The following is a 23,769-nucleotide window of genomic DNA, read 5'->3' as shown; positions in this document are numbered from 1 at the left end:
AAGGGAACCCAGAGTTTTCCTTGTTTTCGCTTTCTGAAATTTGCCTCAGGAATTCTTCTTTGTTGACCTGCTTGTATCTTATGATTGAGTGTCAGCAATACCCACATTTTAATTTGACAATAGTTACAAATGAATAAACTGCCTTTGAAATGTTACTTAAAATATGCTCATAAGTATTAATTTCAACTAACTGGCTTGACTTAAATATATTTGTTTTGATAGATGGAGGCCATTTGTGCTGTGTCTGCCGCGTCCTTTTCGATGACAGAAAGAAGACTGCTTCAAAGAAGTGGCGTTAATCGTCACAGTGCACAGGGTGCCAATCATGGTCACACACTGCATGTCAAGACACCATGCAAACAGCCTGTAGCGCTGCATCAGTGATAGGAAACATGCTAGTTACACAAGATGTTTTAACTTTGAGTTGTTTTTACTTTGATCATGACCCCATCCCTTCAAACACACACACATATTTTTTTTTATTTTTATGTATTAGGTGCAATTTAATATTTTTCATGCAAATGTATTGTAATGATTACACTTATAAGAATAAAACAGATTTTTAATTCACTCTAATTTTTATTTATTGTTGTCATTTGTTGGCACCATAAGTGTGGTCCCTTTACCTGGGACATATGGGGACCAATTAATATCTATTGTACTGAATTTAGGCCACAGGTTGTAAATGATAAGTAGCCTATTGTTTAATCTTTTATCAATGCTTCGGTATGGTTGGGTGTTGGCAAGGACCTCACCATACTTTTCAATACAGTGAGTCAAAGATCGATTTCATGTTATGATTAAATACTTTACATAACTTTAACAACTTTTTCGCAGTCTTGCTGTCACTGAGAGGTATTTGGCAAATTTGATATCGAAAAGTGGGTTTATGTCAGAGCAGTAGTGATACTTGTGGATACTTTGATATACAACTGAACAGTACAATTTAAATATAATGGTTGCTATGAACGATGATGATGATGTTATGTGTATCTGCTTTATCAAAGTGATTTTCCTCCATCATACAGATGAAGTTGAAGCAAATCTCTATTACCACATTTAATGTTATGAATGAACCATCATGACAGAAATATATATTTATATATGAATTGAAAGTTATAGAAAAAAAAAATGAGACCTGAAACCCATCATGAGTTAAAAAACTGGCTTTGCTCAGTTGTAAGGACTTTTTTTAAATGATTAAGTAATTTCACATTATGTGTCATTTTGTGTTTTAAATTAAAGTGACAACACAAGTAACAAAATTTGGTGTTCCAATAATAAAACTGATTGTGTTGTTTTAACACATCTGTTTTTAAAATGTATTTATTACTCTACAGTATGCTGTAGCATTCATTAACAAAGTTTTAAATAATATAAACTGTATACTACACTTTACTATAGTATGGGTATTTACTATAAATTACTTTAGTACTTTTTATGTGGGCAGAATTTTTATGACTGGACTGACACACCTGATCAACATACATTCATGGTATAGTTTGCATACTGCTCAGGCCTGTCTTTCTGCTTAGAAAGAAGGACCATGAAACAATACATAGGCTTCCTATACTGTATTTGGCACAATACTAAAATGTTTCTCAAAGTGACAGGTTTGGAAGGAGGGGAATGGTACTCTAATGGATAAACTAAATAGGCCTGTTTGCCATTTTTAGTTGAGTTCAAAAGAAAGCATTTAAACAAAAATAAATAGCCTACAAAAGATGCAATAGAGCATACATTATGTAGCAAACATTGTGTATAATGTTTGCTAATCTGGGTTTTGACAACCAATAGGCCTAATAATCATCTACTAGCCTACAATCGGAGATGACTACCCATCAGACTATGGTCTTATTTATTAATGGTATGTTTTTAATTTAATTATCATAGCAGCATTAACATATGCATATAAGCCCAAACAGAAATGCACAGTTTGTGTGTGTGGCCAACACCAGGTATTCATCAAGGTGTGGGGTCTGTTTACACAGCCAGAAACAAACAAACAGCTTTATTTTATCTAACCTTATTGAGCTTTCAAAGTGCTCTCTGAAACTACACCTGAGATGGCTTGTGTACTTGAAATGAGAACATGAAAGGTTTGTTGCAGAGCTAAGCCAAATACATTGTTATAAAGGTCTTGACCTGCAGAATAACATATGGCAGTATAAAGAATCTACATGGCTCCTGCTTTGAAATACGGACCTTTGAAACATCACCTTGGTGCATTTTTGAAGGCTTATAATAAGGCAAGGAGCTATAGACATGGGACAAACTCTTAATGAGAGCTCTTGACCTCAGTTATAATGTCAATATAGTCAACAACTTGGGACACTGTCAAATATGGTTAAAATTAATTTAAACCTATTTAACAATTAAATATTTAAAAATCTGATTGTATAAGTGTCTTAACAATCCCCCTAAACACCTCAACTCACTATTTACAACCTCCAATTATAAGAAAAACACAAATGTTTAAAAAAAACTACAATTCCCTACATGTGTGTAATGCAGCTTGATACAAATAAGCACTAAAATTGTAGTTGTTCTAGTTTGCAAAGTAGGGCTGTAAAAACATATATCTACTGAATATATAAACACCTAGTTCAGACAAACTATTAATTATGCTGCATCTAGATGATCTACGTTAAGAAAATGTAAAAAAAGTTGTTTTTTAAAGATATTTTAGCAGAAACAGTGTTTTTTTTTGCTAGATGGGATACAGCTACGCAATTTAGGGTTATGTTTGGGGTAGAATTCGGATGGAAACAGCGGATCTGTCTAGATGTGATACAACTAGTCTTAAATCGCGTGAAATATTTGGTTTAGGGTTAGGTTTTGGGGATAGGATTAGGATAATAACAGCGCTCATCCGCGAGATTTTGCTGTTGCTGTATCCCTTCTAGCCACAACGCCGAAACAGCAGAACACGCAAACCCCGCCTTCAACACAATGCACTTCTGTAAACTTCTGCTACCAAAAAACTAATTTCTCAAAATCGAGAATGAGAAATTGTTGAAAATGATCATATTGTTGAGTTATCAAATTTTGTTTTCTGTAGTAAAATGTTGAATGTAATTTTAAAAGAAAACACGTGCAAGCTACGTTTCAGTGATAGCAGCCTCATAGCAACCACCATAGCAACGAACTATATAATACTTAAGGTAATATAATGGGAAGAAAAAAGTATTAATCCACATCAACATAGTTCGGGAGAATTTTAAGCCAATAATGGTTATTTAAGAACCTACTGTATGTGGCAGTCTGTCTTGTGGATTATGACTGTAAAATCATTGTATAACAGTTAAGTCATTTATTAAGTTAATCACTATTCATTCACCTCTAAAGTGTGCTGTGACAATAGCTGAAATCATGACTATAACTCATTGTGGAAAACATTTTATTTTTTACAAACTTTTACAGTATTTGTTTCAAAGGATTCAAGATTCAATACTTTGTCATTTTAACTTAGCTCACAAAAACAAAACACCTTACACACATTGACCACATTTGTACATTACAGTAAATAAGTAACATCACAATGGTAAACACACAATTTTGTCCTCACACAGACTATTGCGAATATGTGTGCTTAAAAACAGTATCTACGTTTTAAAATAAATCAGATCTAGTAAAGCATCATGTTTGCACAAGTAAGGCGAGCATTATATTACACCACCATAAAGGTTTCTATGATATGCTGCAACATATACTATACATTTTACATCTTTCTTTTTACAGAATACAATATCAGACTAAAAATTAACAAAAAATCTGTAGTGCTAGTTATCATATTTATCCACATTTACATCATTATCACTCTTATCATTGTATACCAGTGTCTGTATGCTTGGCATGGGGAGGGCCTGACACAAGTGGGGGTTGTCTGCAGGAACAATGTCCGATAGATGTGGGTGAAACATCACAATGGCTTGATGTAGTTTTCTTTCCAGGTGTTGGAGGTGTTGAATGAGAGCAGCTTTTGCACCAGGCTGCTCAGTGTCTTTGATGTTAGAGCACAGATGTTAGAGGCCTGCTCCTGATGGGGTGTTCAGTTAGGGGCCAGTCACACCAAAAGCGCTATAAACGCTTGCAAACGCAAGGCGCGACGCAATGCCTTTTTAAAAAAAAGAGCAGTGCGACGCGGCTTTTCATATTGCTAAGCAACCACCTTGTCAATCAAATATTGAAGCGTGAGCGCTCTTTTGCTGTTAACTGTCATATTAGCAGAAACTTTAAAAAGAGGGCGCTTGCTCTGACCTTGTTTGAGGGTGAGAGGTGCAGAAACACGCAGGAGAGAGTGAGCGAGTGGAGTCCGGTTCTTCAAAGCAACTGTAAACTTCACTCACCACAACGTAAGGCCTGCCTCTCCCCTCATTCGATTGGACAATGGAAAGACCCGAATGACGTCGGGCACTTCTCCGCTCTCAGCGCTCCTTCAAAAACGCGTGCGCGGCAGGCGGCAAAACCCGCAAGGCGCTCGGCGCGCAAACGCACCCTGCCCATAGAATATCATTCAAAAAAGGCGCCTGCAACTGCCATAAACGCTTTTGGTGTGACTGGCCGCTTAGACTTCTCATTTACTTGTAAAGCATGCACTTTTCCTCAGCTGCCCGAGTCTTCATATGTAAGGCATCAATCCCTCGCCTTTTTAGACTCCTCGAAACATCATCTTCTTCAATCTAGAAGACAAAAGAAAACAAAATGCTATGTTATGTTACCAGGTGGTTTCTAATATGATTTGCAGGTAGTTAGTTTGTCAGATGGTTACTAGAGTGACTGCTGTGTGGTTACTAGGGTTAAGTAATTATACTTACAGTGTTATTAAAGCAGAAGTAGACATGCCAAGAGGGATCACATGATTCCTGAAAATCAATTGGCTACCTGCTTGGAGAATCTAATGGCAATGCCCTGCCCATCTGAAGCAAAGCTAGGAAACACACATGCAAAAAAATGAATGTATTAGTTTGTATTATAGTCCTTTTTAAGTTCAAACCTATAATGTCATATTGTATCTACTTATCCACTTATAGCACTATACCTGGATATATTCTTCTCAGGTGGAGGAGGACTGCTCTCTCCCTTGATTCAGTTCTAGGCACATCTTTAAGGGTAGACTGGAAGTTTGAATCAGACTCTTGCCATCTTCTCCAGATTCTGTATTTTTTCCTCAATGTTCAGCAGAGTCCTCAATTCTACAATGGTTAGCAAATAATTAGTATTAAACGTTATGTACACACTTGATCAGAGAACAGTAACAGACAGATTACTGCTTACTCTGTTTCACCCTTTTTGTGTGACTCACCAGTCCCATATCTACACATTACAAAAAGTACAGCACAAAAGTTAAGTAGCTAGCAAGCAGAAAGAATTACCGTGGTACACCTGACCAAACATATGTTACAAGTAAGGCCTTGGTGGTAATAGATTACTAATTACACCACATGAAAATTTGCAATAATGCTGCAATACTTTAATTTATAACCACCGGTGACAGTTTCCTTCAAAACTATGCCATTACTATAATCACACGTTGAAGCACATCAGCAACACCGTTTTTCAATATTTTACTACAGGGCTATTCAGATCTTACCCTGGAGGGCCAGAGTACTGCATAGTTAAGCTCCAACCCTGATCAAACACACCTGAGCAAGCTAATCAAAGTTTTCATGATCACTAGAAAATCACAGGTAGTTAATGGTACATAAACTCTGTAGTGCTCCAGGCCTCCAGGGTAAGATTTGAATAGCCCTGTTTTACTATGTTCTTACCTCAACTTAGACAAATTGATACATACCTCTTTTTTCAATGCGTGCACTTTTAGTCTTTGTACAGCACCTTGTGAATGTATAAGCGTTTAGCCTAGCCCCAATCATTCATATGGCTCCAAACAGAGATGAATTTAGAAGCCACCAAACACTTTCTTGTATTTACACGAGTAAGAATGGTGGCACAAAATAAAACTTTTGTTTGGAGCCATAGAAATGAATGGGGCTAGGCTAAATGCCAACACATTCACGAAGTGCTGAACAAAGACTAAAAGTGCATGCATTGAATAAAGATAGGTATGCATTAATTCATCCAAGTTGAGCTAAGAACATAGTAAAATATTGAAAAACGGTGGTGTTTTCCTTTAAAGACGTCTGTAATTACCATAGTCTTACATAAAAACATTAAACTCTTACTTGAACTTGTAGAACTGAATCAGTCTGATGATGTAGTCCCTTTTCCATCTACAGACAGTGTCTGAAGAAAAGACAACATTACTACCACTCTAATAAAGTCATTCATTTCATGTTACTTCTTAACATGATTATATTTTATTACTGTACACGGAAAGGTAAGTATTACATTTGCAATATTCTTTGTTAATAGTATTCATGACATTCTTACAGTATTTAAGACTTTAACTTCAGTTCCTTACTTATTGGTTTCGGTTGGGCTAGCTTTTTCCATCTCTCCATGTCTCCTTCAGAAATCAACACTATACAACAACAATAACAGAAAACAAGACACGCATCAATCCTAAATGCACTTATAAATGGAATGTAATATTCTCCCATCTGCAACTAATTGTTACCTGCTTCTTATGTGCATTGTTTACCTGGTGCCTCTCTGATGACATGAGATATCTTCTTGAGGAGCGAGAATCAATATTTTCTCTGCTTTGTCTACTCTTTGCAGGAGCTGCACCTCTGAAAAGACAATTTAATCTACTTATAGTATGCTTGCCATTTTGTGTGTGATCAACTTCACTCCAGAAAATATAAAAATGTATAAACAGTGAACCACCAGCTCAGAATTTTGAAAGGTTATACAGCAGTAGACACACCTAGGTCAGTTGATTTCCACCGTCCATAATGCAAAAGGGCATCAGTCAGTAGGTCAAGGCGATGAGATGGAGTCATCTCCTTTGTGACTCTGGCAAATCTTTGGAGGAAAGACCACAGCCTTTCCATTCCTTCCCCGTCTGTGAGCCCAAACCCATCAAGCCATCTGGTACTGTACTTGATCTATGATTAAAGCAAAGTGGTAAAATATCACATACTGTACACAAAGCATGACCCTACTGCTTATGGTATTTTATCTTTTAATTTGTAAAAATATTAAAGCTGTTCTTTTTATTACTTTATATTAATGTAATTATTATACAAATTAGGTAATCTGCATAAAAAGAAACAAAGGAAACCAATTTGGTTATAACAATCCTCTGCTTATAGTGATTAGTTTGACCCAGACAGATTTGACATAAACGGTTTCCACTGGATTGTCTTACACATTGCATCTCTGAAACAAGTTTAGACAAACGTCAGGTTGGAAAAATGTTAGATTAAAGATTATTTTAGGCATTTCTGGCTAATTTCAGCTTTGTAGTGCATAGACAGGAAAATTTGAGGCCAAACAGGGAGTGAATGATGTGTGTTACATGTCCTGATATCCCTATAAAGTCAATGAATTACCTGGCAGGGCAATTTGTGTCCATAAACATGAAATGCTGGTACGGCCAAGGCAATGTTGTGTGATATGCCCTCACCTGATTTCTGATTAAACATAGTATGACATAAATAAGTTAAAGGTCTTTTCTTAAAAACAATAATTCAGTTTTAAACAGAGAAAAGGGTGCTTACCTGCAAATGTGAGGCAATAACACAGGCAAAGTAACAAACAGACTACTCGCAGGTGTATGTTCTTTTCCTCACATCTTTGAAGTAGCGCATCAATGACATACAGGGGATAGGCTAATCTATTTCAACACAAAAATGTGAATGATAAAACACTTTATACTGAGGAAAAGTGAAAAATAATTATACAATCTCCAGCATCACATTCAATACCTAAATACTCAAATCTAAATTGATCTATGCCCAGCCCTAATATATATATATATATATATATATATATATATATATATATATATATATATATATATATATATATATATATATATAAACATAAACTTTGTTAGATTTACCATGTTAATAACTGTGGAAATGCATCATCACAGTCTGTGAAAAAAGACCATTATAATACAAAAAGCTTTTCAATTGGTAAATGCATGTGTACAAATAAATGCCTCTTACAATGCCTCTTTTTGGAGGCACTGCCAATTTCTTTGTAGCAAGCACTATGGCGTGTTCTGGATCCAGGTGCCATGTGTGTGAGTTGGAGAGTGAGTGCGTGCCTGAGTAGGAGAGCTTTTGCAGGTGATGGCTCTTAAAAGAGCCATTGGTTTAAATGTTGTGGAGTGTGTAGTTTGAGTATGAGATGTATGTGAAGAAACTGCAAGACAAAAAATTGTGAATTACAAATTTTGGATTTTTTTATTCTTTTTTTTACTAAACATTGTATGTGTATAACTATTGACAACAAACCCCAAGATCTGCCCACTATTATAAGACTATATAATAAGATAAATAAATAAATAAAACGGCAATAGATTAAAACTGACCAAAAAAGAAGAATCTGAATGTCTAAAGATTTCTGAATTGTACATCAAATGTATTAAAAGCATGGTTTTGTTGTTATTGTTTTTTACTATGCATAAAAAGGCTGAACTACTGTGGTAAAAGCATATGGTTTGCTGTTAACTTACTGTACTACAAAATACCACAGTAGAAGTAAACTAACTGCGGTAGAAACATGGTACGATTTGTGTACTATAAACACAAAATACCACAGTAGAAGTACATTGGTAGTTAATTCCAAAAATATGAATATAATAAAATGATCGAGGATCTGTCACGTTATGTTAATGGTAACAAACATAACGTGACTTTTAATCACGCGCTAATCACTATTTTGAACAAAAAGAATGTAATATAGATGACCAATAGAATTCAGACAACATTTAGAAGCCGATCTGGATTAATAAAAAACATATAATGAATTTAATATCGAACAAACAGAAATTTAATGGTATACTCACAAAGATGTGGCGACTGGCTACGTTTGTAAATAGATGATAAACATCGCGATGATGTGCGAACGAGATTTGGGTCACGGCAGGGGCGTAGCCACGGGTGTGCGGGAGCCACCCACAGTGGCACACCTAAAATGGATGCAGAATATTTATTTATAGTTTCAATAAAAAAATGTTTACTAAACCTGGGCTGTTGTTGTTTACTTAAAATATATATATTTTTAAAATCAACCATTTCACGCGTAAGTTAAAAATATTTAACTCTAAATATCCGACCCCTTGTGTCCATGGCGACGGTCATGATTGTCACGTGACACACCGCAACAACAATAATGTATGCTATTCGTCTTATTTCGTTTTTTATTAAAAAATATTAACTTGCTTACCATGTCAACTATCTGTTATAAATTATCTTGATCTATAAGGAGATGAGTCCTGTCCACCGGATTTACAGCACCTGAATTCCTCAGCGTTTCTGGTTTTCTTGCCTGTGACACACACAGATTTTATGATGCACACCCAGAGGTTTTTTTCTGGCTACGGGTCACGCTTCTTGAATGCGATGAACAGTATCGTATGGTATAGTACGATTTAATCTATGCTTTGGATGTATATGTTCAGGACAAACGTAATAGCACTGCAATAAATTGGCTATATTAGGTTAAGGACCAACGTAACAGCACTGCTTATATTAGGTTAAGGACCAACGTAATAGCACTGCTTATATGTTGGCATGTAACGTAATTGCGATTTGCAAAATAGTTTCCTCAGAACGTATTTCATGTGATACAGGGTTGCAGAGAAGTCACCTGCCATCACTGCAGGCTGCAGCCCACCATATTTAAAAAAAAGCTGTATTGGTGGGAAGTGTCAGCTACATTTTAAATGAAGTACCACTCAAAGTCCATAAGTCTTTTTAAAAGATTTGATAGTTTGAGACTGACTGTTGATGGTCTTCTTTTGCAGTTTTCTTGTTTTAGAGGTCACTTTTCCCTTTGCAGCCTTGGTTCCCTTTTCTGGTTTGATTTTAATGAAGCGTCTGGAAAATAAAAAGGGAATATTTTCAGTGAACAATGATTTAAAACTCTGACTTAGATTATCAAACTTTCAGTAAAACTTTACAAAAATGTGAATAACATAAGTTAACTATTTTAGTGAACATGAATTTACAATAAACAATACTTACACAGCGCTTTTTAGTTAATTTAACACTTAATAAGACATTATTAAAAGTTGGATTTGTTCACATTAATTAACTGTGAACTAACGAACACAACAAATTACTTTTTATTAACTGTTATTAACAAAAAATACTACATACTTCCAGGGGTTAAATTGGGATTTGTTATGTGGGGGGGCTCTGCGGGGAGGGGTACTTCAAGGGGTAACATGTTTAATACTGATGATAGCAAAGCCACTGGTGTGTTTCAATGACATTCTGGACCTCTGATAGGATTTGATAAGTTTCAGCTTTAAAGCTGTGCCAGAGGTTGACCCCAAATATTTTAAAAAGAGCATCTGAATTTTAAATGATGCAAATCTATGAGTTTGACACCATATCCATTTGTTGCACATGTCATTATGCACAACTGATCAAACTTTAAAGAAAGTTAAAAGAATCAACCTCCTTGAATAATTCTAGGCATAAGATAGGCTACCCCAAAAGACTCAATTAACAAGAAAAGGTACAACACACAGTACTGTATCAGCAACATGTCTTAAAAATTAGCCATAGAGATTCCCTATGCTGGTCAGCAGCTAAAACAATCATATAGTTAGGTTTGATTTGTGTAATCAAAATACATTATTTTATTAAACTATACAATAGTTATATCCAGTGTTATCCTTAACATAATGTAATTAGATGAGTGACATACATACTTTAATCCTTTACACGTTTCTAGTCTTCTATGAAGTTTTCTCGACGTGGGCACCATTATTACCTCTCTCTCTCTGTCTCTGTCTCTGTCTCTCTCTCTCTCTCTCTCTCTCTGTGTGAGTGCATGCTGGGAGCGAGTGCGGACGGAGCTGTTTGGCGTGAGTGAGAGCGCTGCTTTGTTGATGCAAACTTTTCTTCCTTTCTGGCTACTTTTCGTTGCTAGTTGCAGGATTAGTGTTTTTGTGGTTTCCCGCACTTCGGTCAGCGGGGGGAAAGGATGGGGTCGGAAGCGAGAGACCCCTCGTTTCTCACCCCCAGGCATGGCTGTAAATGCATGCCTGATGCTGATGTTTCAGTAGAGGACTGTTTGATAGCTGTAAGTACAGTAATTGGTGGAGGAAATATTCAATCTGCCTCACGAATGAATAAAGCTATCGTTTTTTTCCTCACTGACAGTCGTATGGTTGACGATTTGATAGAATCAGGCATAACTATTAACAATACTTTTGTCCCGGTGTTGCCTTTGTCAAGTCCGTCTAAAAAGGTTGTATTTTCCAATGTTCCGCCTTTTATAAAGAATGAAATGTTGGAATCATTACTCCTAAGGTACGGCAAAATGATAAGCCCGATTAAGATGATTCCACTTGGTTGCAAAAACCCCGACTTAAAGCATGTGATGTCTTTTCAGAGGCAGACTTTCGTGATTTTGAATAATCAGTATGATTCCATAAATCTCTCTGCTAAATTGAAACTCGATGGGAAAGACTATACCATTTTTATTACATCAGATTCTATGAAATGTTTCGTGTGTGGTGAATTTGGACATGTCAGACAATCTTGTCCGAATCAGAACAATCCGGTGGCCTCGGCTGTGGTTGCGGATAACAGTGGGAGGGCCGAAGGTGCGGTTGTTACTGCGGCAGTTGTGGTAGAGAAACCCCAGCGGGCCGGAGAGACTCCCGCGCTGGAGACGCCCGAAGGGAGGCCGGTGCCGGAGGCCTCCAAAGTTCGCTCGGAGGAGCCTGCTGAGGAGGTAGCCGGGCCGAGTCACACGCCCGCTGTCCCGCGGACAGACGCGGGGCCGCTGTTGATGCGGCAGGCGGCATCTGATGTCGACCAGCCTAATGCTGATGATCAAACGCTGACGGATAATATTACTGACGATTCGATTTCTCAAAGTCAAGAGGATTTTTCATCCCAGGAATTTGTGGATGCCAAATTATTGAATGAGGATTCTGATAAAGAGTTTGATGATATGGAAATGTGTGATTACGATGTGATGGATCACGAGTCTGCCTCCGGTAAGTCAAAACTTTATTCTGTTAAAGAGATTACTCTTTTTTTGGATACAACGAAGGGTCTTCGCAAGCCAAAGATTGAAAATTATTTTCCGGATTTGAAACTGTTTTTGATTTCATGTTCAACGGCAATGAGAAGCGCCTCTCTAGATGAACTTGACAAACCTAAGCGATACCGTCTCAAGAAGTTTATGAGCAGTGTCAGAAGTGTTTTAAAAACTAAGAAGTAATTATGGACATATTTTTTCTGAGATACTTTTTCGGATTCTTTTTACTGTGTGGGTTTAGTACTTATTTCTCTATGGCACCGCTGAGGTTTTGCTCTTTAAATATTAACGGGTGCCGTGATGCTGTTAAAAGTGCTAGTCTTTTTGACTATGTTTCTTTAAAATGTGCCAGTGTAGTGTTTTTACAAGAAACACACACTGATGTTCAAAATCATGTACAGTGGTTGTGTGATTGGAAGGGGCAGGTTTTTTTTGAGTCATGGCACCAGCCTAAGCGCAGGTGTTGCCATCTTGCTGGCCCCTGAGTTTAAAGATTTGCCTGTGAATATTACTGAAGTGGTTCCCGGTAGATTGATTAGAGTGGATGTGACACTTCGGGGCTCTGATTTCTCTTTTTTAAACGTGTATGCGCCCAATGTTGGGGCTGAACGGATAGTGTTTTTTGAAAAGCTTAAGGATGCTATTAACGTAGTCCAGAGTAATAGGATTATTGTGTTGGCTGGTGATTTTAACTGTACACTAAACCATGTTTTAGATAGGAATCATTCTGAACCCCATAGCTCATCTTCTGATGTGCTTAGATCACTTGTTATGTATCATGATCTGGTAGATGTCTGGAGGGAGTCTTTTCCCTTAGCTAGACAATACACTTGGGTGAAAATTAATTCTAATATGATATCTGGGGCCAGATTGGACAGATTTTATGTACAAAAATGTATGAGGGAGAAGTTTTTTAACAGTTCCATTACTCCGACTGCTTTGTCTGACCATCACCTTCTCTTGGTTGATGTTGTCTCTGCTGAGAAAACCTATAAGCAACCTTATTGGAAGTTTAATAATAGACTGCTATTAGATCAGGCCTTTGTGCTTTCTTTCACTTCTTTCTGGGAGTTTTGGAGAGAGAGGAAATGTCAATATAAGTCCTTAAGTCAATGGTGGGACATTGGCAAAGTCCACATTAAACTTTTCTGTCAAAACTACTCTGCCTACTGTAGGAATAATCTGGATAACACAATGATGCAGCTGGAGCAGGAGATTTTACACCTCAGCAATGAGGGGGATGGTGCAGATGTAAATGGGGCTCTGGAGCGGAATAAGTTTCTATTACGGAACCTTTTGGAGGAGAGGGCACAGGAGGTATTGACCCGTGCAAAATTTTTATCAGCTAATAGCATGGACGCTCCTACCTCCTTTTTCTTCAAACTTGAAAAGAAAACTGTGGACAAGAGAATTCTGGGCTGTCTAAAACTTCCTGAGGGGGGGAGAACTACTGAGAGTCATCGGATACTTTCGTATGCACGGTCTTTTTATGAGGAGCTCTACACTGCTGACCACTGTGAAGAAGAGATGGTTAATTTACTCCTCCAGGATCTACCTCAGCTTTCTAAGAGAGATCAGTCCTTGCTTGACATGCCACTTACTTTGGGGGAGATATCTTCAGCGGTACAGGAATTGTCACCCGGTAAAGCTCCTGGCCTTGATGGATTAAATGCGGATTTCTACAAGCGTTTTTGGACTATCATTGGGAATGACTTACTACTCGTTTTTAAGGAGAGTATTGAGAATGGTCTTTTACCAGTAAGTTTTAGAAGGGCGGTAATCACCTTACAGTACTTCCAAAAAAAGGGGATCTAGAGGACATCAAGTGCTGGAGACCGGTTTCGTTACTTGGAACGGATTACAAAATTTTTTCAAAGACCTTAACGAACAGGATTAAACTTTGCATCTCCTCTGTGATCCATGCAGATCAGTCTTATTGTATTCCCAGTCGTACAATTTTTGATAATCTGTTTCTAGCCCGAGACTTGATTTCATACGCCAAAATGCACACCTTGGACGTCGGCCTTGTTTCCTTAGATCAGGAGAAGGCTTTTGACCGTGTGGACCATGGTTTTCTTCTAAAAAGTCTTAAAGCTTTTGGTTTTGGTACTTCTTTCATTAACTATGTTAAGCTGCTGTATACAGACATTTTTAGTATGCTCAAAATCAATGGTTCCCTTACTAAACCCTTTAAAGTGGGTAGGGGTATAAGGCAAGGGTGTGGTCTCTCCGGCATTTTGTATGCTATCACCATTGAACCATTTCTGGTCCGTCTGAGGAACAATCTGAGTGGCCTATCTATAGTATGTCCTCGCAGTGCAGAATCTGTGTCTGTCAAGCTTACTGCTTATGCGGATGACGTTACGGTTCTTATAAGGTCTTCAAAAGATGTGAAAGAACTGGAAAATTCACTTGAGATCTTTCAGAAAGCTTCTTCCTCCCGCATTAATTGGGAGAAGAGTGCAGCCCTCTCACTGGGAGTTTGGGAAGATGGAGGGCCCCCGGCTCTCCCCCAACGCTGTGTATGGAGTCAGGAGGGCCTTAAGATTCTAGGCGTCTTTCTAGGAACAGAGAGGTACATGAGGAAAAATTGGGATGGCGTTTTTGAAAAAGTGACTGGACGCTTACGCAAATGGGAGTGGATTCTACCCAAACTTTCCTTCAGAGGAAGGGTTTTAGTGGTCAATAATCTGGCAGCTTCAATGATGTGGCACAGAGTGAATGTACTTGACCCACCTAAGGATCTGCTTGTTCGTTTACAGAAGGTGTTTGTAAATTTTTTTTGGGATGGGTTTCATTGGGTCCCTCCGGCGACTCTTTATTTGCCAGTGAATGAGGGCGGTCAAGGGTTGATTAATTTGGTTGCTAAAGTTGAAGCCCTGAGACTAAAGGCTGTTCAGAAGCTACTGTACTCACCAGGGTTTACCCCGTGGGTGTCTCTGGGTCTTGCCCTTCTCAGATCTTTTGGTGGGTTGGGGCTGGACAAGCAATTATTTTTAATGTCTGAGTATGGTAAGGTTTTTCCCTTCAATATTAATTTTTATGGCTCCATTTTGGCTTCTTGGTCAGTGTTTAATATCCACAGACGTGACGATTTGCACTTTGGTGTTAATGAACCTCTGTTTTTTAACCCTCTTTTAAGTGGTTTCACATGCAAGTCTAAAACTGTTGTCAGCATCTTTTTGGAAAAAGGGGTATCTACCATAGCTGATCTAATCTGCCTTCCTTCCAAGTCATGGAGGACAGCTGAGTCTATCTGTAGCCAAACAGGCTTTAAATCTGTAAGGATGGTGGAACAGATCCTGGGTGAGCTGAAAACTGCTTTCCCAGCAACCCTTCTCTCTTTTTTAGAGAGTGTATTGTTTAAAGGCTCATATGATAGTTTTTTCCCAATACTGACTGTGTCTCCAAATGTTTCTCTGGATGGTGAGCGGGATACGAAACTGCTCACTTTTAAGTACTTGGAAGGATTTGCCCTTAATGAGGCTGGGAAGGATATACTCTATCAGACTTGTGTCAAAGTCAGGTTTTCCCAAGGAATCATGAACAGAGAGGACTCCAAATGGAGGGCCTATTTGCAGGCTCCCTCTAATTTTTTGCCTTCTTGGAGACTTTTTTATAAAGGCCCTCTGCCTAAGCGTTCTGGGGACTTACAGTGGAGGATTTTACATTGTATCTTACCTACTAACACTCATGTCTCGAAATTTAATTCAAATGTTTTGCCTAAATGCTTGTTCTGTGGTTTTCCTGAAACTGTTTTTCATGTCTTCTCTGAATGCACCAGATTGCTACCACTGTTTTCTGTTCTGGGAAAAATTCTTAATGATTTGGGTTTTGTTTTTGACATAATGCACTTCATTTTCGGTTGTAAATACTCAAGGGCGCTTATGAAGCAATGTACTGTGGCAAACTTTTTAACGGGTCAAGGGAAGTTAGCAATTTGGAAGTCTCGTAAGCTAGCAAATGATGGAACAAATGTGAACCTTCTTCAGCTGTTTATGGCTTTGGTGGAGTCCAGGGTTGTTGTGGAGCACAAGTTTTTTCAGTTGACTAAAAATCTTCCAGAATTTGAGTTTAAATGGTGTGTAAATGGGGCTTTAACATCCCTTGGTGAGGATGGAACACTAATTTTTAACTGGTAAACTTTGATTGGGTCAATCAATGTGTCATGTACATTTTATTTGTTTTCCAGCTGTGATTTAGTGTGAATGGATATGTTTTTTCTAATGATTAAATAAAGGGAGTTAAAAAGTCTCTCTCTCTCTCTCTCTCTCTGGTCAAATGATCCTGCATGAGAGCGCGTTCTTGAAGTTCTGAGTTTTTTCGCTTGAGTTGCATAACTTGCGCGAAGACGCATTTAAACGGAAAAGCGCGTGTTTTCGCGGCAATTGCGGCACCCAATTCGCGTCATTTTCATCGCCCCGTGCGAGGACGCGCCTGGTTGCGTCTTTGCATTGACTTTGTATGTAATATGCTCGCGCAAATCGTTGAACTTGCGTTGGTAAGTATGCCCCATAATGAATGAAAACACATTATTCCCTTCGCGTCAGTGCGCACGCACCAGCGCAGCGAGTACACTGGCAAGTGCAGAGCGCGACCTTCAGCCTATGTGCCAATTTAAACCCTGCATACTTCTGTGTACTGCTTATTGTTAGTTCATGTTAGCTAATACATTGTGCTAGTTCACCCATAGTTTATTGTTCATTTACTCTCATGTGGTTCTAAACCTGTATGAGTTTCTTTATTCTGTTAAATACAAAAAAGACAATATTTTGAAAAATGATGGTAAGCACAAAGTTGGCAGTGCCCGTTGACTTGGGTACTGTTAACAGTGTGGTTACCATCATTTATTAAAATATCTCAGTTTGTGTTCAACAAAATAAATAAACTCACATGTATATAACCACATGAGGGTATGGGAAATAATTTTTTTTTTGGGTGAACTATCCCGTTTAACAAATGAGACCTTATTGTGAAGCCTTACCAAAATTGCCTCCTCAAAAATTACTAATTCAACCTTTAAAGACAGTCACAAGTTAAAATTAAGTTAAGTTAAGTTAAGTTAATGCAATCATTATTTTATGTGGAACCATTCCTTTTAGGTCAACGTACTAATATTACCATATTAATGAAAAATGAACCTTAAAAATGAAAAATAACTTGTTACCTTTGAAGGACTTCCAGTGTGGATGCTGCTTTCACTTTTGCAAGTTGTAATACACAATGCAGTAAGTCCAGTGAGACACGTTGGCTGAACACCCTTGCAGATTCTTTTGGCTTTCAGGCTGATCATCCATTGTTTAATCCATTGTCCCGAGTATCACCTGGACCAAATGAATGTATAGATTAATGTATAATCCTTAATATCTGGAGAGCTAAGTGTAGAAAAGGCAGTGAGAAGAATGCAAGCACTGTCAGTTTGTCACACATTAAACATGTTTAAAATACGGTGGCCTCCAGAATGAGGCACATAAAGCTTGATGTTCTCCTGATAGTAAAAGGCACAGCAAGAAGATCCCTGGTTCGAGCCCCAGCTAGGTCAGGTGGCCTTTCTGTGTGAAGTTTGCATGTTCTCCCTGTGTCAGCGTGGGTTTACTCTGGGTACTCACAGATGCCAAATTGTCTCTACCCCAACCAGTGTCTGGATTGACTTGTGTAAATAAAAACTTGTATATGGATTAACCAGTTCTCGCCATGAATATAGCCAAAGATGCTGGAATGGCATAAAGAATAAGAAAGAAAGAAAGATATTAAAAGGTTGTGTCAGCCTGGAGTGGCCTTGTTTAGTGAAAAATGTCAAATTTCATATATTTACCAAACAGGATCAAACGAGGTGTCACAAGTTACTAGTCTCCTCAAAGTCAGCAGGAGTGGCACATCTATTAGCAAAGATAACAATTTATGATAATTAACATCTGCAAAAAGACTTCATATTTTACAGAGGCATTATACAGATTTTACTCACAACATGAATGGTTATACAAAATGATACTCTCTCATCTTTTACTCACCTTAATAATATATGTAATATTTGTTTGTCTATACAATGCAGGGAATAAGGACCAAAATAGCACCAAAGCACCAAAATAACCCTACATGGAGGATAAAAGTAATTCAGATGAGTCAAGTAGTAATCTTTTGATGCGATTCAATTGGTTTTGCAACAGACAAAACTGTAACACTTTTTATGCATCAGTTTCTAACCATAATCATGAATTCAAGTTTGACTGCACTTTCTTGTACTTGATGCATGATGACTTATCAAGTTTGAAATCATGTTTGCAAGAGGCTTCTAGATGCACAGAGAATGAAATGAGTTACATTTGGTTTTCACCAAGAACCATTTGGACTGCTTAAGTCTTATGTATAAGGGTGCCTTTGTTTAATTTTTTGTGTAATCAGACTATAATAACGAATTCATATACCCCACTTACCATAACTTACATGAAGCCGGGATACATGTCCATTTTATAAACTTAATGTGTCTTACCACCGATAAAAGCGTGCCACATACAACAGGATGTTTCAACCACACTGTTAACGATTTCCCTGTATTTTTACAGTACGGTACTGGCAGCACGGTTGCCAGTAAGTTACTGTATTTTGGTTTTACAGTACTGTACTGTAATACCATTTTACAGTACACAAACTAGTACTGTATAGTTACAAAGCAGTACTGTACTGTAATTTTACAATATTTTATTACAGTAGTCTATTTTTACAGTAATTTACTGTAATGTCTATATTGACCCATAAATACTATTTATTACTTATTACAGTTAATACAATAATATTATATAAAATAGATAGAGATTTAGGTTTAAATCTATAGTTATTAATATGGTAAAAATGCTAAATTAAAACATAATGAAAAGGCAATCCAAGCAATGTATGTATCAAAATTTTATTTAAAAAAACATTTAATTGAAACAAACATATTTAAAACAAGATTTTAAACAATAATAAACATATAATCAAGTAACATAAAATAAAATCAACAAGTATAAACAAGTTTGGAGACCCCTGCTGTAACATATTTAACTCTGGCAAATAGAACACTGTTCCATAGTTTGAAGTTTTCAGTTTAAAGTCCATCATCGACTAAAAGGTAACATTTCACTGTGGTAAAAAGAACACTGGCCCATAGTTTTAAATATTCTACTTAAATTTCATTTAACACTAAAAATAAATGCATTAAACTGGCAGACAGACCACAGTGGCCTTTACTTTGAAGTCGTCCATTCGAACTCAATCAGGGACTGCATGAAGCTGTTCACATGGGGGTTAATGGCCACAGCTTTTCTCTGCACCAAGTTCCTTGTCTTTTTGCTTGCTCCTTGTCTGGATGTGCACTTTTTCCCATCTTTGGAATTAATTCTATCCAGAAACCTGTTAGAAATATCATAAACATTAAGTCAACAAATATAAGATAGAAAAAGATTCTTAAAAAATTAAACTCAGCCTTGAATTTACTCCTATTCTGAAACCTTTTGCTCTTATTCTACTGTTCCACACCTAATTACATTAAAATACAGAAGATTCACTTACCGCTGAACAAACTCTTTTCTCAATGGACAGCATCCACCTGGATCCTGTCATGATTGAATGTCCTGAACAGAAAGTACAATTGTTACTGATTTGGACACAACTTTTTATTCTGAAAACAAAATGTTTTGTCAATAAAGTCCAGGGACACCTCTGCTAAATAAATACAATTATAAAATTAAATTTCTTATAACCAAAGTCCGAATATTTCTGTTTGTATATTTCTACATGGCAAACTAAGACAATTCTGTACATGTTGTGTATGGTCGTGTTACAGTGTTGTGTGTGAATGAGTGTATACATGGGTATTTAAAGAAACTGTAGTGGTAAAGTGCAAACTTACCGAACATAATGTGCTTGGTGTGTGTCTGGTATCACACGTTGTGCCTCCACATCTGCCTTAACTCCTGAAAAGTGCAATGACACTCAGGTAAACTACAAATAAAAAGTCAGCCACATTCCTGTGTAATTTTGCATGTGACGTGAAAGCATTTAATATTGCAGTCGAAAAAATACATGACTTGTAACTGTACATCATGTACTTGCCTGGTGCCTTTAAAGATGATCCATCTTACCCAATCCGACTTACAAGCAATGGTAAGACTGTAAAAAAGACAAATGTTACAAAATCTGTTAGCCATAGAAATAAGTAGACATTGTGAAGGAAATGGAAAAAGAAAATTTAGTAACACTTTACTATAAGAGTTTTTTCCTTAACATTTGGTAATGCCTTAGCTAATATGAACTAACAATGAACAATATATTTTACAACATTAATAATATTTGATAATGTTCATTGTGCAGAGACAAAGTGATTGATTTAAAAATGTATTAAGTGTTTAAATCTAATATCATGCTATGCTAACAAATAAAACATTACTGTAAGTGTTAAGTCAGTTGTAAAACAAATATATAAATATTATATATATATATATATATATATATATATATATATATATATATATATATATATATATATATATATATATATATATATATATATATTAGTTGTTATATTATATATTATATCTAAATATCTAAATAAGTCTTTTTTTAATTATAACATCTTGTCTACAGAAAATCTCTGAAAATGTCTCGTTTAGTGCAGAAAATAGCGATTTATAGTGATAAGGTAAAAAGACTGTCCCTTTAATGTTTTACCCGGACCGGCTGCGGTGTAACACGCTATTTCACGCAAAGTTTTTTAACAAGTTAGTAGCTAGTTGCTCACTTTAAAGATAAACATGATCGCCTAAATCTGAGCAATCCTGGTGATGCCAGTTTCCTACACGATGTTATAATGGACTATTTTTCATCCAGAGATGAAGGATCAGATGACAGAGACGAGAAGACAAAGGTACGTAAATGCGGAGCCCATTCTCTTTTCGTGCATTGATTTGATGTGTTTTGGAAACTTATATACAGCGTGTAATGCATCTGAAGTGGTGGAAACAATATGCCATAAAAATGTATTGGACAACTTACTGGACGTGTAAAACGCTTTAGAGAAGATATTCTCTGCTTTTGCTGATATACCGTAATATAATAACAACAACAATAAGCGCGGCAATCCCTTTCGTTCATCTGATATTAAGATGAGCCCAGGTCTGAATGATATTTGGTCGAAGTTAAAGCTGCGATGAGTTCGATGCATGTATCCAGTTAAATATGAGGTTTCTTGTTTTCACTTCTGTGGAGGAGTTCGGTATGCTGTGTACGGCGTGTCAAGTCCTGTCTGTTTACAACCACAGCCTTACCAAACAGTCTAACTTAATACTTTTCTCTGACGCTAACTGAACGGATGAAACGCCGAGATAAACGACCGTTATGCTGGGACCGCAAGACCGCGCTGGCGGGTGGTCTTTGTCCATTTCGTTAAAAATAGTTTCATTGTCACCACACTTTCAACACAATATAAACTCACCAAAACCCTCATAATTTAGTTAAAACAACCCTATATTCATTAAAAAAGGTGTAAAGCGAGTTAAAGCAGCGGTAGACATCTGTGTGTAACGTTAGCTTACTTTCTGAGGGAGATTGAAACTTTGTTGGCGACCGTTTTTTTCTCTCATTGCACGTTTAAAACAATATTGTGACAAACTATTGACAACATTCTTAAACTAAAAATTAAGTTTTCATGAAACAGAAATATTTCAAACTTACCGAACTGACAGAAATCAATCGTCCTCCTTCAGCTGCAGCCAAGAGTTGTGCTCTCCCTCTGTCTGTGTGATTTGACGTTGGCGCACTTTCTCTGATTATTGCAAGTCCACCTGGCACATTACAGCAATGGCTACAGCAAGGTTACATCAAGACCAAAATATACTGTAAAATTTTCCCGCTCAAACAAATTTACCCAGAATGCATTATGAACTGCAGTACTGTACTGTAATGTATACATACAGTATAGTACTGTGGATTTTTACAGTAATGTACTGCTAAATCTACAGCGACATCTAACAGTGCAGCTAACCAGCATGTAATGAATTTACAATAGATCTTTATTGTTATTTGTAGATATACTTAACAATGGATTTTAAGATAATACAAATAACAGGCGAATTTGCAGATAACACAAGCGTATCTTTCACTTGCATAGACAGAATGCACACATAAAAAATGTAAAGACACAAAACCAATCATTGATTTTGATCATTCCTCATTCATCTTTTACACAGATTTTAGTAAAATTAACATGTTGGAAATAACTTTGGTGAATTCTTACCTGTGATCTGATGTGAGTGTAACTGATGTGATGGTAGAATACCCGCTTTGCCTGATTAAAATAGGAAATGGAATCTGATTTTGTTGTTTTAAAGCTTCACTGGATAAAATGCAATATTCAAAAGTTATATGTAATTTTAAAATAGCATAAGCATCGATAAAGTTGCAGACCTACCTCATGCAGACAATCCAAAATGGCGTGCACAACGAAAAATATGCTATAATACTGTTAAATAACAGTGACATTCTGTTGTTGCTCGACAACCGACCTGAAGTGAGCAAGTCTACCCACAATGCACTGTAAAAAACAGCAACTTGCTGTTATTACACGAAAACAGCATTTTGCTGTTGAATTTTCATGTAAATTTACAGAAATTTTTTACAGTGTGGTCTTAGTATTGATTTACTGGACCACGTGTTCCCAGTGTCTCTTTTACCCCGCTCCCTTGTCATCCTCCTCATTATTGTTTGATTTATATCACCTGTTCCCCTCTTGATTTGTTACCCTATTTAATCCTCTTGTATTCATTGTCCTGTGCTTGTGCATTGTTTCTGTGTTTCCAGATACCTGTGAGTACGCTGTCTCAGTTAATCTAGTCATAGTCAAGTGTGAGTTATATAGTGTTTTGTCAAGTTTAGTGTTTATATTCAGTCCAGTCTTGTCTAGTTTAGTGTTCATTTAGTATCTTGTTTATGTTGTTTTGCCCCCTCGTGGGTTTTGTTTTCTGTTTATTGTACAAATAAAGTCTTAAGTGTTCTTCATCTCGGTCTGCATTTGGGTTCATCCTTCAAACCATAACAGAATGCACAAGCCAGTACAGAACCCAGCAGACAGCCTTTGTCGTCCCGCCAGGCGGCAGTCAGCTGACCTTGAACTGTGGTGGCAGTCGACTGCCGCCGACATGAAGATGGGCAGGGCCCCATTTCCTCCCCAGCAAGAGAGGACCCTGAGGGGGTATGCCCAGTATGTGGAAGCGAGGAGGGTTTTGTTGCCAGAGACCCTCCTCAACTCCTACTTTATCGCGGGTCTCAACGTCCCTCCTCCCTTGCCTGAACGGGAGGGCCTGATCCGCCGCCCGTTCCATGAGGTGGTGGACAAGTTGTGTCGGGAGGAGCTTCAGGTACCCACCACGGCATCACCATCTGCCACGCTGCCATCTATCCCGGAGGGATGTATCTTGGGAGTGGTGGCGTCTGACGACCCGAGTCTTCCTCCTTCGGCCCCTGAGAGCTCCTCCCCACCCTTGTCGCTACGTGGAAAGCGAGAGCGGAGAGTTTCGTGGGAGTCGCCATCCGAGGGGTCCTCTTCGGAGCCTGCTGCTCCCACCACTGTCCTCTCCTCACCTGCCACAGCCT

The 23,769-nt window shown here is 37.5% G+C and overlaps 3 long non-coding RNA genes across 10 annotated transcripts; all 3 read right to left on the bottom strand.

The window, feature by feature from the left end:
* Nucleotides 1-3,402: 3,402 nt before the first annotated feature.
* Nucleotides 3,403-9,697, bottom strand: LOC135734207 (uncharacterized). Of its 6 annotated transcripts, XR_012336299.1 has the most exons (13): nucleotides 9,307-9,697; nucleotides 8,927-9,049; nucleotides 8,082-8,280; nucleotides 7,629-7,744; nucleotides 7,461-7,541; nucleotides 6,833-7,013; nucleotides 6,605-6,695; nucleotides 6,425-6,484; nucleotides 6,186-6,246; nucleotides 5,278-5,316; nucleotides 5,042-5,195; nucleotides 4,818-4,930; nucleotides 3,404-4,682 (listed from the first exon to the last, which is right to left on the bottom strand). It is a non-coding gene; the product is annotated as an uncharacterized lncRNA (long non-coding RNA). The 6 variants fall into 6 exon arrangements; XR_012336301.1 differs by lacking the exon at nucleotides 5,278-5,316 and having other exon boundaries at nucleotides 3,403-4,682; nucleotides 6,581-6,695; XR_012336298.1 differs by having other exon boundaries at nucleotides 3,403-4,682; nucleotides 5,042-5,316.
* Nucleotides 9,698-9,737: 40 nt separating this feature from the next.
* LOC135733841 (uncharacterized) lies at nucleotides 9,738-22,787 on the bottom strand. 3 transcript variants are annotated; one of them, XR_010527036.2, is made up of 6 exons: nucleotides 22,589-22,787; nucleotides 22,415-22,465; nucleotides 18,156-18,236; nucleotides 17,960-18,023; nucleotides 17,312-17,857; nucleotides 9,738-9,959 (listed from the first exon to the last, which is right to left on the bottom strand). It is a non-coding gene; the product is annotated as an uncharacterized lncRNA (long non-coding RNA). The 3 variants fall into 3 exon arrangements; XR_010527035.2 differs by having other exon boundaries at nucleotides 22,415-22,787; XR_010527034.2 differs by lacking the exons at nucleotides 22,415-22,465; nucleotides 22,589-22,787 and having other exon boundaries at nucleotides 18,156-18,658.
* Nucleotides 19,033-22,150, bottom strand: LOC135733840 (uncharacterized). Its single transcript, XR_010527033.2, has 5 exons — nucleotides 21,853-22,150; nucleotides 20,236-20,292; nucleotides 20,033-20,096; nucleotides 19,693-19,754; nucleotides 19,033-19,533 (listed from the first exon to the last, which is right to left on the bottom strand). It is a non-coding gene; the product is annotated as an uncharacterized lncRNA (long non-coding RNA).
* Nucleotides 22,788-23,769: the final 982 nt, after the last annotated feature.

This window comes from Paramisgurnus dabryanus, chromosome 3, assembly GCF_030506205.2.
Source record: "Paramisgurnus dabryanus chromosome 3, PD_genome_1.1, whole genome shotgun sequence".
In the NCBI taxonomy this organism is placed as follows: Eukaryota; Metazoa; Chordata; class Actinopteri; order Cypriniformes; family Cobitidae; genus Paramisgurnus; species Paramisgurnus dabryanus.
The sequence above is the reverse complement of the archived record's forward strand: the minus strand, read 5'-3'. Positions and strand labels throughout refer to the sequence as shown.